Source organism: Giraffa tippelskirchi, chromosome 5, assembly GCF_054371585.1.
Source record: "Giraffa tippelskirchi isolate mGirTip1 chromosome 5, T2T-mGirTip1v1.2.pri, whole genome shotgun sequence".
NCBI classification, from domain to species: Eukaryota; Metazoa; Chordata; class Mammalia; order Artiodactyla; family Giraffidae; genus Giraffa; species Giraffa tippelskirchi.
In genome coordinates, this window is record NC_137279.1 from 36,014,049 (window position 1) to 36,029,056 (window position 15,008).

Here is a 15,008-nt window from a genome sequence, read left to right on the forward strand (position 1 = left end):
GACACAGGTTCGATCCCTGGGGTGGGAAGATCCCCTGGAGAAGGAAATGGCAACTGACTCCAGTATTCTTGCCTGGGAAATCCAATGGACCCAGGAGACAGGCAAGCTAACAGTCTACAAGGTCACAAAAGAGTCGGACAAAACTTAGTAACTAAACAACATACAGTGCAGTGGATGGTGGTAGATGATAAAGAGAAAAGTAAAATAGAGAAGAGGGAGGTGGGTGGGTTCCAATTTTATTTAGGATGGATAGGCAAGACTCCTGAGAAGATGACATTTGATCTTTCCCTTTTTTTTTTTTTTTTTGGTTTTCTGGAACAAACTTAGATGCTAGGGATCGTATATACTTTGAAAATTTTATGGGACCTTCCTAAAATAATCTAAACCTGGCACTTTTTCATTGTGGGATACAGTTAGGAGTATCAGGGGCATCTAAGGAACCTGTCACTTTCTTTAGTCGTAGTTATAGATGAGTTCAACATAATATTCCTTTTTATTATGTTTATGTCTGTAGTTAACTTCCCTTTTTCATTATGAATAGTATTTATTTACATCTCTTTGCTTTTTCTTTATTATTCTTATCAGATGATTCTCTAGTTTATTATTTTTTTTCAAAGAACCAGCTCTTGTGTTTCTTATCAAAGCACTATGTACATACAGAAAAGTACACTTCTCCTACGTCAGCAGCTCCATGCCCCTTCAGGGACCCAACCATGCAGTCAATGTCTGACCAAGAAAAAACATCACCAGGACTTGAGACCCTTCCTGTTTTATTCCAGTTACTGTTCTTCCCAGAGACCCGGAGAGGGACCACCATCCCCATAACTAACTTCTGATTAACTTTGTTTATCGTGCTTTTGTTCTTAACTTTTTATTCCCTCTCTGTACTTTGGGTTTACACTTGTTCATTTTCTAGCCTCTTGAGTTGAACACATATATTTTCTGTTTTATTTTCTGGTAAATGTATTTTAAAGTTATAAATTTTTCTGCAGTGCTGTTTTCTTTTAAAATAAGTTTATTTATTTATTTATTGGCTGTTCTGGGTCTTCGCTGCTGCCGTGGCTTTTCTCTAGTTGCAATGTGTGGGCTTCTCATTGCTGTGGCTTCTCTTGTTGCTGAGCACAGGTCCCAAGGTGCTCGGGCTTCAGTAGTTGTAGCACATGGCCTCAGTAGTTGCGGCTCGAAGGCTCTAGAGTACAGACTGAATAGCTGTGGCCCATAATCTTAGTTGCCCCACGGCAAGTGGGATCCTCCTGGACAGTGGATACAACCTGTGTCTCCTACACTGACAGGCAGATCTTTACCACTGAGCCATCAGGGAAGCCCTACAATACTGCTTTAACTGTTTTCCACCAACTTGGACATGTAGTGTTTACACTGTTATTCATTTCTGTCTTTTATGATCCCTTTATGCTTTTACTTTCAAGTGTTACTTAGTAGTACTTTTAAAACTTCTAGACATGCATCTATAGTGACATTTAAATCAATTTAAAATTTATTTCTCATTTTATCGTATTGTGCTCTGAGAACAATTGTCAGAATGATGTTGATTCTTGGAAATCTATGAAGGCTTCTCTGAGGCCTTATGTATGATTATTTTGTAACTGTTCTGTGTATCTCAGTGTGTTTTCTCTGAGAAAGAAAAATTGCAGGTGTGAAATTCTGTGTGTACTTATTGTGTGTGTGCTCAGTTGCTCAGTCGTGTCTGACTCTTTGCCACCCCACGGACTATAGCCAGCCAGGCTCCACTGTCCTTGGGATTTCCCAGGTAAGAATACTGGAGTGGGCTGACATCATTTCCTTCTCCAGGGGATCTTCCCAGTCCAGTAATCTGAACGCACATCTCCTGTGGCTCCTGCATTGGCAGGCAGATTCTTTACCACTGCACCACCAGGAAAGCCCATATGTATTTATTACATCTACTTTGTTAATTATGTTATTTAAATTTTCTCTATCTTGGCTAACTTTTTTGTCTGGTTTCTGGGGACTCTGTTTATTCCTGAAACATTTGATAAAATCTCTATTCCCATTGTTGAGTAGAGATTTTATTTCTCTCTGTGGTTTTATTAGTAATTGTTTTATATCTTTTGAGGTTATGGTGTAAGGGAGATAAAATCATTTTTATATTATCTTGATTATCTTTCTTTTTGCCATCTTTTTGTCTCTTAGGAAGTTTGTGTGTGTGTGTGTGTGTGGACCCTTTTTTTTTTTTAAGAAGTCAGAGGTGGAGTTTTTGGTTGTTATATATTTATTTGTTTTTGGCTGCACTGGGTCTTCATTGTTTCTCTTTCTGTAGTTTCAGTGAGTGGGGGCCTCTCTGTCGTGATGCTTGAGCTTCTCCTTGCGTTGACTTCTCTTGTTGCAGATCACAGACTCTAGGCACACAGGCTTCAATAGTCATGAAGCACGGGCTTAGATGCCCCGTGGCATGTGGAATCTTCCCAGACCAGGGACTGAACCCACACCCCCTGCACTGGCAGGCAGGCTCTTATCCACTGCACCACCAGGGAGGCCCCATGGACATTTTTGAGAAGAAAGTTGAGCCGGATGTGGTGACTGTGGGAAGGAATAGGCCTTTCTCCTCCCCTTTTCCCACTCTCTCCAGGGGTGAGTTGTGGAGATGGGGTGGGCTGTGGCTGGCTTGAGGCATCCCTGAGAACTTGCCGGCCCTGACTGTTTTCTCCTCTGTGTCTATCTACCCCTCTTAGGAAATTTTTCATATTAATTTATATCTTGTGTGGGTGTTAGTCGCTCAGTCGTGGCCAACTCTTTGCAACCCCATGGACTGTAGCCTACCTGTCTCCTCTGTCCATGGGATTTTCCGGCAAGAATACTGGAGTGGGTTGCCTTCTCCAGTGGATCTTCCCAACCCAGGGACTGAACCCGAGTCTCCTGCATTGTGGGCAGACTCTTTACCATCTGAGCCACCAGGGAAAAATCTTATCTAATATTAGAATTGTTTCTATGGTGTTGTTTTGGTTTATAGATTTGCCTAGTATGTCTTTCTTTTTCCTTGTTTTTCTCTCTACCTTTTCATTATGAAATATTAAACCTATTCAGAAAAATTCATAAAACATAGATGTACAACTTAATTATTATAAAGTTTATACGGTGTAACTACCACCGAGGCAAAGAAACAGAACATTCCTAGTGTTCCAAAAACCTGTTTAGTGCTGGTTCCTCATAACAACACTCCTGGGACTTCTCTGGTGGTCCAGTGGCTAAGCCTCCATGCCCCCAATGCACTGGGCCTTTCGTTCAGTTTCTGGTCGGTGATCTAGATCCCACATGCCACAACTGAAAAAAAAAAAAGATTCCACACACTGCAATGAAGATAGAAGATTCTGTGTGCCACAGCTAAAACCCAGTGCAGCCAAATAAATAATTATTTTTTTAGAGATGAATACTCTAAAAAAACTCAACACTCCTAACCCCCACCCAAAGGTAAACATTATCTCAATTTCTAAGACAATCACTTCCTTACTTTTCTTTCTGGTTTCATCACCTAGGTATGCATCTGTACACACTAGAATTTAATTTTATCTGTCTTTTATATTAATTATTTAATTATATTTAAACTAATTTAATATAATTAATTTTATATTAGTTTATATAATATAGATTATATAATTTTATATTAATGTATTTATAAATTGAATATATTTATGTCTGACTTTTCTTGATATTTCATCATAAGAATAAGTATAGTCAGTATTACTGCATTACCCATGATTCATTCATTTTCATTGGTATATATATTTCACTGTATAAATATACCAAAACATTTTTTATCCATTTTCCTGTTGATAGACACTTGTAGTTCCAGTTTGGAACTATTACAAATAACTTAGCTGTTACAAATAACTTAGCTGAATAAGTTTCAGGACCCATTTGATGTTAGATTTTGGATCCTGGATTTTTGTCAAATGCATTTTCTGCATCCATTGAGATGTTAATGTAGTTTTTTATTTTAGGTTGTTAATATGAATTACACTGATTAATTTTTTAATGTTGAAACTTGCTGTTCTGGGAACAATCTCACTAAGAACATCATGTATTTTTCTTTTTATTTGTTGTTTGACACAATTTGCTAACATTTTGTTAAGAGTTTTTACATTTCTTTATATCTAATATTTATATTGGATTGTGAATTTTTCTTTTCTTGTAATACCTTTTTCTAGTTTTGGTAACACCCTCCTGAATTTTTCTCTGGATTTGGGATGCCAATTTTCAAAGTCACTATGCTGTATGAAACAGTGCTTCAGCATTATCATCCATGATGCCATTGCTCTCTTTCTCTGTAAATGTATACACATATTTTTGTAACGTTTTCTCTCTTAGTCCCTTCTTGGTGTCTTCTAGCGGAATTTCACAGTTTGGTCTTCCTACTCACTAAATCCTTCTTTGTATGCATTTTCCTGTTGTAGCCTCTATCTCCAATTAGTTTTTAAAAACTGCTTATTTTATTGCGTGTGTGCTCAGTCACTCAGTCATGTCTGACTCTTTGCAACCTCTTTGGACTGTAGCCTGCCAAGCTCTTCTGTCGGTGGAATTCTCTGGACAAAAATACTTGAGTGAGTTGCCATTTCCTTTTCCAGGGATCGAACCCGCATCTCTTGCATCTTCTGCATTGGCAGACAGATACCTTACCACTGAGCCACCTGGGAAGCACTTACTTCATTAATTACTACCAAATAGCCTATCTCTTTGAAGATATTTATTATGCTTATTGGAAATTTTTGTTGTGTTTTAGTCCATTAATTCTGCTTCCTCTGATATGAGTGGTTCTGTTTATGGTTTCTGATTTATGTTTTAGCTGTTTTGCTCCTTAGACGTACATTATTTTCTTATGAGCTCACCTTCCTCTGGGCACTCTTAGTTATCTGCATGGTAATGGCAGTGTGTAGTGAGCAGGAGCTAAAGCTCAGGGCCTAATGTGTGCCCTCCTGGTGAGTATATGTGTGTGCACACATGTGTATATTGGAGGGGTGCATCTAAGAGGGAAGAATTGGTGACATTATATTATAGGTCTCATGAGTCCCCATTTGTCATCCCAGCAGGTCACACTGCCCTTTAAGAAAACTTCTCCTGGGAATTCCTTGGTGTTCCAGTCATTAGGACTCAGCACTTTCACCAAAGGTGTCCAGATTCAATCCCTGGTGGGGAAACTAAGATCCCTACAAACTGTATGGCGTGGCCAAAAACACAAAGAAACCTTTTTGTACCTCTTCCCCAGCACTGTTCTTTTCCAAGAGCCTTTTACTGTGGTTAGTATCACCTGGTCCTTAGGGAATTGGGGAGGAGAAGAAAATAGTGGGGTCAGGCTTCTGTCTCACAGCCTAACTACCTTGTGTCTCCTCACGGATTTCTGTTTTTGTAGTTTCTCAGTCTTCACCTCACTCTCTATCCTGGCCTCTCCATGGCTGGGTTCAGTGGTATACATTACACCGTCTAATTCACCCAAGAACCCTTCTGGTGTTAATAGATAGTACCGTCATCCCATGCTATCTGCAGGGGATTAGTTCCAGAACCCCTGAAATACCAAAATCCATGGATGCTCAAGTCTCATATAAAATGCTGCAGTGCAGCTGGCCCACCTTCTCCCCGGGTTCCACAGCTGTGGATACAGAGGGCTGACTGAATTATCCTCTCATTTATTCTGGCCTAGAGAATTCCATGGACTGTATATAGTCCATGGGGTCACAAAGAGTAGGACATGACTGAGCGACTTTCACTTTCTGTGTGCTTAGTCACTCAGTTGTGTCCAATTGTTTGTGATCGCATGGACTGTAGTCCAACAGGCTACTCTCTGCATGGGATTTCCCAAGCAAAAATACTGGATTGGATTGCCATTTCCTCCTCCAGGGGAGCTTCCCAACCCAGGAATCGAACCAGTGTCTCTTGTGTCTCCTGCATTGCATGTAGATTCCTTACCCGCTAAGCCATCAGGGAAGCCCTCTCATTCTACAGATGAGATTCAGAGGAGTTACATTACTTGCCTGCAACCACACAGCTGCTAACTTAAAACACTGAAGCTTATCTATTTCTTCTTGTAAGGTACTCTTTGGAATATTTTGTCTCAAAAATAAAGAAATATGGGCAAGAGCTTTGCTTCAGTCAGTTTGAAACCCCATGGGATCCTGGGATAAATAAAGAAACGTCAGTGCTGCCGACAGTACCAACCGGACACAGCCTCCTTTAAATCTTCCATTCTTTTGTATCCTGTATCACTTTTTATGGTGTTTTAAATTGTTTATGCTCTTTTGTTGAAAGCTAAGCACAATTTATTTTTGGATAAATTGCCACTAATTGAAAGGTAGAAAGTGGACAGGCAAACTGGATTGTGATTAAAAAGCAAAACCAAGGGACATCCCTGGTGGTCTAGTGGTTAAGACTCCATGCTCCCAATGCAGGGAGCCCGGATTCAATCCCGGGTCAGGGAACTAGATCCCACATGCCACAAGAAAGATTCAGGGTGCAGAACATAAGACATGGCACAGCCAAATTAAAAAAACCAAAAACGTGGCATCTCCAATCCTGTGATACCTTGAAGCTCTTTTGGTGCGAGGTATATGTGTGTGTGTGTGTGTGTCTGTGTGTGTGTGTGTGTGTCTGTGTGAGAAGGAGTAACAGAGACAGACAGACTGACTGTGGGGGCTGTGGTCAGAACTTGTCTGGTCCCCAGACCTGTCTGCTCACTTCACTGCTGGGCTGATAGACTCTGGAGATTATTTCTGTAGCTTTCCATGTCCTTGTAAAACAAGCATGTTACCTGTCAACATTACATAGATGGAAGAAAATTGCTGATGTAATGACTTAAAAAAAAAAACACCTTGAGCTCTCAAAAAGAACAGCACATTATGAATAAACAGGGTTAATTTTGAGCCATAAGTTCAGAGTCAGTTGTTTCATATAAATATTATAGATCTAAATGCTTAGCTTCTTCCTCAGAGACACCTTGTCTTGAAGACTGTACTTGATCATCCTTTCAAACCACAACATACCTAGTCTGTTTTAGTAATGTGAAAACATTTTTCTTTTCCAGTTGATTTCTTTTGGATGATTGACAAATACTATAGCAGCCAAGAGGAGCTCATGCTCAGTTCTCTCTATGCTGCCTGTGTTGTGCCCATAAATCTGGGTCAAGAAAAAGATTTAATTTAGAGTATTGCAGACCATGGGGCTTCCCAGGTTGACTCAGTGGGAAAGAATCCACCTGCCAGTGCAGGAGACATAGGTTCAATCCCTGGGTTGGGAAAATCCTCTGCAGTAGGAAATCACAATCCACTCCAGTATTCTGGCCTGGAAAATCCCACTGACAGAGGTGCCTGGTAGGCTACAGTCCATGGGGTTACAGAGAGTCGGACATGACTGATCAACTGAGTATGCATGTCCAATGCATGCACTCACAGACCATATTGCAATTTTGACCATTTATTTCAAAACCTTGAGCATATCCTTTTAAATGGCCAAAAAAGAGGAGAAGGGAGGTAAGAGGAATAAGACCGGTGAATTTGGCAACACACACTGGTGACTATAAGAGGCTCAGACTATCAACTGGAAGTTTAACGAGTATTAAGAGATGAGAGTCTCAGAATTCCCTGGCTAGTAGACTTCTTGGTCTAGTGTTTAACAACCTGCCTGCCAATGTAGGAGACAGAAGAGACTCGCGTTTGATCCCTGAGTTGGGCAGATTCCCTGGAGGAGGGCATGGCAACCCACTCCAGTATTCTTGCCTGGAGAATCCCATGGACAGAGGAGCCTGATGGGCTATGGTCCATAGGGTCACAAAGAGTTGTACACAACTGAAGTGACTTGGCATGCATGCATACACTAGTGGTTAAGACTCTGCGCTTCCAATGCGGGGGGCACAGGTTTGATCCCATGGGTTTAGTCAGGGAACTGAGAACCCACATGCTGTGCAGTATGGCCAAAAAAAATTTTTAACTTAAAAAAATTATAAAAAAGAGAGATATTCTCATTCCAACAGAGAAAAATGTGGGCTCAATGTAGATTAGGGTCAAATTCGAATTGGGGCTTCCCAGGTGGCTCAGTGGTAAAGAATCCACCTCCCAATGCAGGAGACTCAGGTTTGATCCCTGGATTGGGAAGGTCCCCTGGAGAAGGAAATGGCAACCCACTTCAGTATTCTTGCCTGGAGAATCCTATGGACAGAGGAGTCTGGCAGGCTACAGTCCATGGGGTCACACAGAGTTGGACACAACTTGGTGACTAAACAATTTTCCCATCAGCTGATTTGCCTGAGAATTGCAACCATCAGGAAGGTAGCAAGTGAAAGGAATGAAAATCTAGTTATTAGTCCTTGTGAGTGAAGTGAAAGTTGCTCAATCGTGTTCGACTCTTTGTGACCCCATGGTCTATACAGCCCATGGATTTCTCCAGGCCAGAATCCTGGAGTGGGTAGCTTTTCCCTTCTCCAGGGGATCTTCCCAACCCTGGGATCAAACCCAAGTCTCCTGTATTGTAGACAGATTCTTTACCAGCTGAGCCACCAGGGAAGCCCTACTAGTCCTTACCCATTTTCCTTTTGAGAAAATTGAAGACAGCATCCCTATTGAAGGAGAAAAAAGGAAACAAACCTTTAAAAAAGTTAAGAGGCCTCTGTTTCTCTGATTGCAAGCGTGGACTAAGAGGCTGAAAGTGCTGCCAAGTAACCTCTTTAGCTATAAACTAAATATATCATCTCTTCTCTTTTTACAGATTGTATCTTCTCATTGAAGTGCATACATTCTTGGCTGTGATGCAGGTATGACCTAATTTCGATGTGAAGTGTGTGGGAGAATGAACTTTTAAAGACAAGCTTCTAAAGCTGAGATGTTTGCAGCAGAGAGAATGGATTTGGTTGAATCAACCAGAAGGCCACTCTGCTTTTGATGGAATTCCAATTTTCCTTCTCCATTCTTTTTTGATAATTAATATTTCATCAATGTCTGTTTGTTTTATGTATTATAAAGAGTGTACTGTACCATGCTGTGTTGAAGAGCATGGTTTATTTTTGTTTTTATTTGTTAAAGATTTATTTATTTATGGCTGGGTCTTTGTTGCTGCTTGAGGGCTCTCTCTAGTTGCTGCGAGCAGGGGCTACTCTTCATTGCAATGCACCGGCTTCTCATTGCAGTGGCTTCTCCTGTCTCAGAGCAGAGGATCTAGAGCACTGGCTTAATAGTTGTGGCATACGGGCTTAGCTGTTTCTTGGCATGTGAAATCTTCCCGGGCCAGAAATTGAACCCATGTCTCCTGCATTGGCAGGCAGATTCTTTACCTCTGAGCCACCTGGGAAGCCTGAGCATAGCGTTTGGAGCCAGATGTTCATGGATCTGAATCCTGACTCTACCACCACTTAACTGTGACCATGAATAAATTACTTAATCTCTATATGAGTTTTCTGTGGCCGCTGTAACAAATTACCACAAACTGGGTAACTTAGAATAATAGAATTTTATGATTTCACGTCTCTGGAGGCCAGAAGTCCAAAATCAGTATCATTGGCTGAAAAATCAAAGCCTTGGCCAGGCCATGCTCCTTTTGGAGGCTCTTGCCTCTTCTGGTTTCAGGAGGCTGCTCTCTTGGCTTGTGGCTTCATCATTCCAGTCTCTGCCTCCATGGTCGCACTGCCTTCCCCATTTTTGTATATGTGTATGTGTGTGTGTGTGTGTGTGTGTGTGTATTTTTTGTCATGCCCCCAAAGCAGGTGGGATACTAGTTCCCCAACCAGGGATTGAACCTGTGCCCCCTGCAGTGGATTCTTAATTACTGGACCACCAGGGAAGTCCCCCTGCTTTTATATGTGTTGTCAAATTTCTGTCTGCCTCTCTTTTATAAGGATACACAGGATTGCATCTAGGGCCCATTTTTTGATCTCATCTCAAAATCCTAAATTTACATCTACAAAGACCCTGTTTCCATATAAGGTAGTACAGTTTCCAGGGGTTGGGATGAGGCATACTTGGGATGCAAACTCCAGGAGATAGTGAAGGACAAGGAAGCCTGCTGTGCTGCAGTCCATGGGGTCACAAAGAGTTGGATAAGACTTAGTGACTAGACAGTGAACAATAGTTGGGACGCAACATTCCAGCCTCCACAATCTCTCTGAGTTTCCTTAAATGGGAATTTGCAACAGTAAAAGTACCTATTTTATAGACTGTTGTGAAGATCAAACGAAATAATTAATGTGGAGTGCTTAATATAGTTCTTGGTTTATAGTAAATGCACAAGAAATACCAACCGTAGGTATTCCCTCCCTGGTGGTCCAGTGGTTAAGAATCCGCTAAGATCCCCCATGCCATGCAGTGCTGGCAAAACAAAAAAAATCAGCTGTTAACATCACTATCACCATCATCTGTTGAAGTTCTTTGTGTCTGGAGAGGAAGGAAAAAAAACCAGTAAGTATAGAAATCCAAGACATTAGAACCTGAATGTTCTTTAGAACTCACCTACTCTAATTGCCTTATTTAATCATCAAAAAATGAAGTCTAGAGATATTGACTTGCTCAGGATACCACAGCTAGGATGAAACAGGTGTATTTCTTTATAACGTTTTCGATACTGTGACTCTATAATCAATAGATAGGAAAACAAAGGAAAGGAGGAGCAAGATCACTTACAGGGAAAACTTCAAGAAAACTTACAAGAAAACTTCAATGAGCTTGTTTTTGACTTGATGGGACTATGGCTTTATTATTATTACTATGACAGCACATGGGACATAGTGCCTTACACTCAGGCTTGTTTTTGGCCACTCCACGCAGCCTGAGGAATCTTACTCCCCTGACTAGCGACTGAAACTTGGCCCTCAGCAGTGAAAGTCCTAACGACTGGACTGCCAGGAAATTCCCTACACTCAAACTCCGACTTAATTTGCACAATGTAAAGAGTAAACTAGGTATTATCTTTACTTCTATTTTATTTTTCTGTATTTTTGGTTGTCCTGGGTCTTCCCTGCTGCACCCGGGCTTTCTCTAGTTGTGGCAAGTGGGAGCTACTCTTCCTCGCTGTGAGCGGGCTTCTTGTTGCAGTGGCTTCTCTTATTTCGGAGCGCAGACTCTAGGTGCATGGGCTTCAGTAGTTCTGGCGCATAGGCTCAGTAGTTGTAGTGCATGGGTTTAGTTGTTTCTCAGCATGTGGAATCTTCCCAGACCAGGGATTGAACCTGTGTCCCACTGCATTGGCAGGTAGATTCCTATCCACTGCGCCACGAGGGAAGTGTTCTACTCCCATTTTAAAGATGAGGAGACCAAGGGTTATGTGCTCAAGGAAATGTGGCAAGTGACAGAATTAGAATCCAAACATTTCGATTGTAAAGGCCAGGTGCTCTCAGCCCATCCCTGCTCCCTCTTTCCTGTAGATGCTTTCTTTCTGCATGAATTATTTGTTCGTCTCAAGTGGCTGTACGCTAAACAAGGGTGAAGTGAAAGTGTTAGTTGTGTCTGACTCTTTGTGACTCCCTGGACTGTAGCCAGCCAGGCTCCTCCGTCCAGGTGATTCTCCAGGCAAGAATACTGGAGTGGGTAGCCATTCCCTTCTCCAGGGGATCTTCCTGACTCAGGAATTGAAGCCAGGTCTCCCTCATTGCCGGCACATTCTTTACCGTCTGAGCCACCAGACAAGACCCTAACAAGGTGCAGTTGCCAGGAGGTGCTGTCTAAGAGCTGGAGCTTTAGGGCAAGCTCTGCCTTCAGGAAAGTCTCCTTGGCCTGCAGATTGGGAATGATGGAGATGAGGGATCATCTGATGTATCATGACCCTGCTGAGCCCCATTCCCCTGCACTGTGCTCCCAGCTCTGTTATGCCTGGATCGTCCCCAGTCCTGTGTCCTAGCATCCCTCCTAGCAGCTCGACTCTCTCTGGAGCTGTAGGGAGCCAGTTTCAGGCTCCATCTTCTTCCCATGTGTTCTGGGGCCATCTGTCCCTGGCACAGCAATTTCCAGAAACAACAATTTGGTTTCTTTAATCATGGTTTTAAGACTAAAGTTAATTGATACAAGGTTGTGCCTAATTAGTAAAAATGCTTGTTACAGAAAAATGATACGTAAACTGCAATTCAGAAGACGGGAAATCTATGCAGAGGATTCTTATTTGGCTGAAATGATGGATCCCCAGTCAGGACCAGGAAAAAGCCAGACGCACTGATTACAGCTGACTGTTTTTGTGACGAGCCACCAGCTGATTAAAACAAAATCTTGCACTAATCACTGGGAACAAAGAGAACATACTAAATTAAAATTTCCCTGAGATGGAGGAGGTGGGAGAGAGACTAAAGAGAGAGGGGATATATGTGTACATATAGCTGATACACATTGTTATGCATTAGAAACTAACACAATATTGTAAAGCAATTATATTCCAATTTAAAAAATTTTTTTAAATAAAATTTCTCATTTTTTTAGTTTTGACAAAATTATTTGTGCTTGATTCTAGATTTGTTACTTCCTCATGGATTGTTTGGTATTTACTGTGTGACCCTCAGCAATTGTGCTAACGTGCAATGTGTTGTATATATTACTTGTTAAACTGATATTCATTTCATATTTAAATGAACTGATCATTGGAGAAAAAGGGGGGAAATCATACCAAATAATTTTTCTACTGACTTTAACGTCTTTAGAGAATGTGTCACTTTTGGGGCCCTACTCGATAGGACTTTGAAATTACTTTTCTAGAATGGTGTTTATATGCTGCAGTATGATTTTGACAGTTCTAGACAATAACAGAATTCAGTTTTTGTATTAGTTTGGTTTTTGGAGATAGATAAAAGTCATTTGGATCCAAATGTTATCAGACAGCCAAGTTTTTTTGAGATCTTACATATGCTTTTCAAAATTTTAATCCTTGTCATAATAAGCCTCACTTCTAGCGTTGCAATCTCCCATTTCCAATTTGTTCCCACCAATTTCATTATCTAAATAAAAAGTCAGGCAGTCATGCTTGTTAGAATTAGTGGTACAACATACGTAAAGAGACACTGAATGCAGGCCTGAGGAATTTTCCAGTGGGTAAGATATTTTTAGTTTTATAACATCTATATTTGTTGGTTTTCTTTTCCTTCCTTTTGGATTCTGGGTAGTTGAAGCTATCAACAACAACAAAAAATTAAGTCCTCAGCAAACTAGAAGGTTTTCTGTGCTCATTGGTTTCCCGATGTGGTGAACTAACCAGTTCTAAAATATCTTCCTGTTCTGTTTCTCTGATTCCAAATAACCTCAGCATAAGTGGTGTCACTGTATGTGAATATTAATAAGTTGAACCCAACTTCATGCTATCTATGGAGAAAAGCAGAGCACTTATTGATTTATCTTGAGCTCTATGTTTTTGTTATTTAATACAGTGTTTAATATGCCCGTCGATACTATCGATTGCAGGTTTAGTGAGGCAGGCCCTCAGATCCGCCCCGATGGGGTCGGCCCAAGGCCCTGGCAGAGTGCTGAGAAGACGGTCAAACTTGACTTATCTAGAGGAAGTAAAAGTCGTAACAAGGTTTTGTAGGTGACCCTGCGGAAGGCTCATTAATGTGGTAATCCTGGATCTGGAAGATCCCCTGGAGAAGGAAATGGCAAGCCACTCTAGTACTCTTGCCTGGAAAATTCCATGGACGGAGGAGCCTGGTAAGCTACAGTCCATGGGATTGCAAAGAGTATACACATACTTACTTATATGAAGTAGATGTTGTTGACGGATTAACATTTAAAAAGACTTTATATAAAAACAAAGGTCTTTTCTGCTTCAACACAGCAATCTCCTAAGTCCAGAGTCCAAAAACATAAGCAGTTTCTATTTTTCAATGTGCAACATGATCCAAGACTTAAGTACAAGTGTTACCTGATATTGGTTAAAATAACCAGAAGAGAATTCTCTTCATGGACTTGGATAATTCTGCCGAGAACCGCAGTCTGAATCCTCCCAGAAATGAAAATGGGCTCTTCCTAGATTTTTGTCAGTGTGAGTGGTGCCATGTGCGAGTTTTGAGTGAATACAGACTCAATCAGGAAGGCCAACTGTTTGGCTAAGATGAGGCGGCCTTTCACATTGCAGGCTGTGGGACCAGTGCATCTGAAAACCAGGTCAGAAAGAGGATTATGGCTTATGGTCTCCCGCCCACTCAGCCCTTCATGCTTGGTCCAGCTGCCACCAGTCAGTCCCTCTGATCCAGTTGCTGACCCAGCCTGCAAAGAATTACCGGTGGGACCACAGCTGGGATGCCTTAGGACAAATACTGCCATTTTTTTTTTAATTGGAGTATAGTTGCTTTACACTGCTATGTCAATTTCTACTGTACAACAAAGTGAATCAGTCATACATGTACATACATCTATTCCCTCTTTTATGGATTTCCTTCCTGTTTCAGCCACCACAGAGCACTGAGTAGAATCCCCTATGCCATATAATAGGTTCTCATTAGTTATCTATTTTACACATAGTAGTATACATATAGGGCTATCCTGGTGGCTCAGCGGTGAAGGAGCCACCTGTCAATGTAGAGACATGGGTTCGATCCCTGGGTGGGGAAGATACCCTGGAGAAGGAAACAGCAACCCACTTCAGTATTCTTGCCCGAGAAATCACAAGGACAGAGGAGCTTGGTGGGTACAGCCCATGGGGTCGCAAAAAGTCAGACATGACTTAGTGACTAAACAACAACATCCTGATTTTCCAATTCATCCCACCCTGCCCCTTCCCCCTTGCTATCCATATGAAATATTTTGCAACAGGCAGTAAAAAATAGAGACTAACCTTAATGGTACCCACACATGTATACACCATTTAACTCTATCAACATTCCCATCTCAGATCATGTTTTTCCTAAGAAGTAAAATATTACAGATAGAGTTGATGCCTCCTGTGTCCTGCTTCCTGCTTCTTTCTCTCTCCTGGGATAACCTATATTCTGAATTTGGTAATTATCATTCTCAAATGTTTTTTCAACTATAGTGTTTTATAGTGTTCTTCTGCATGTTTTCAAACTTTATGTATAAATGACATTATATGGCACA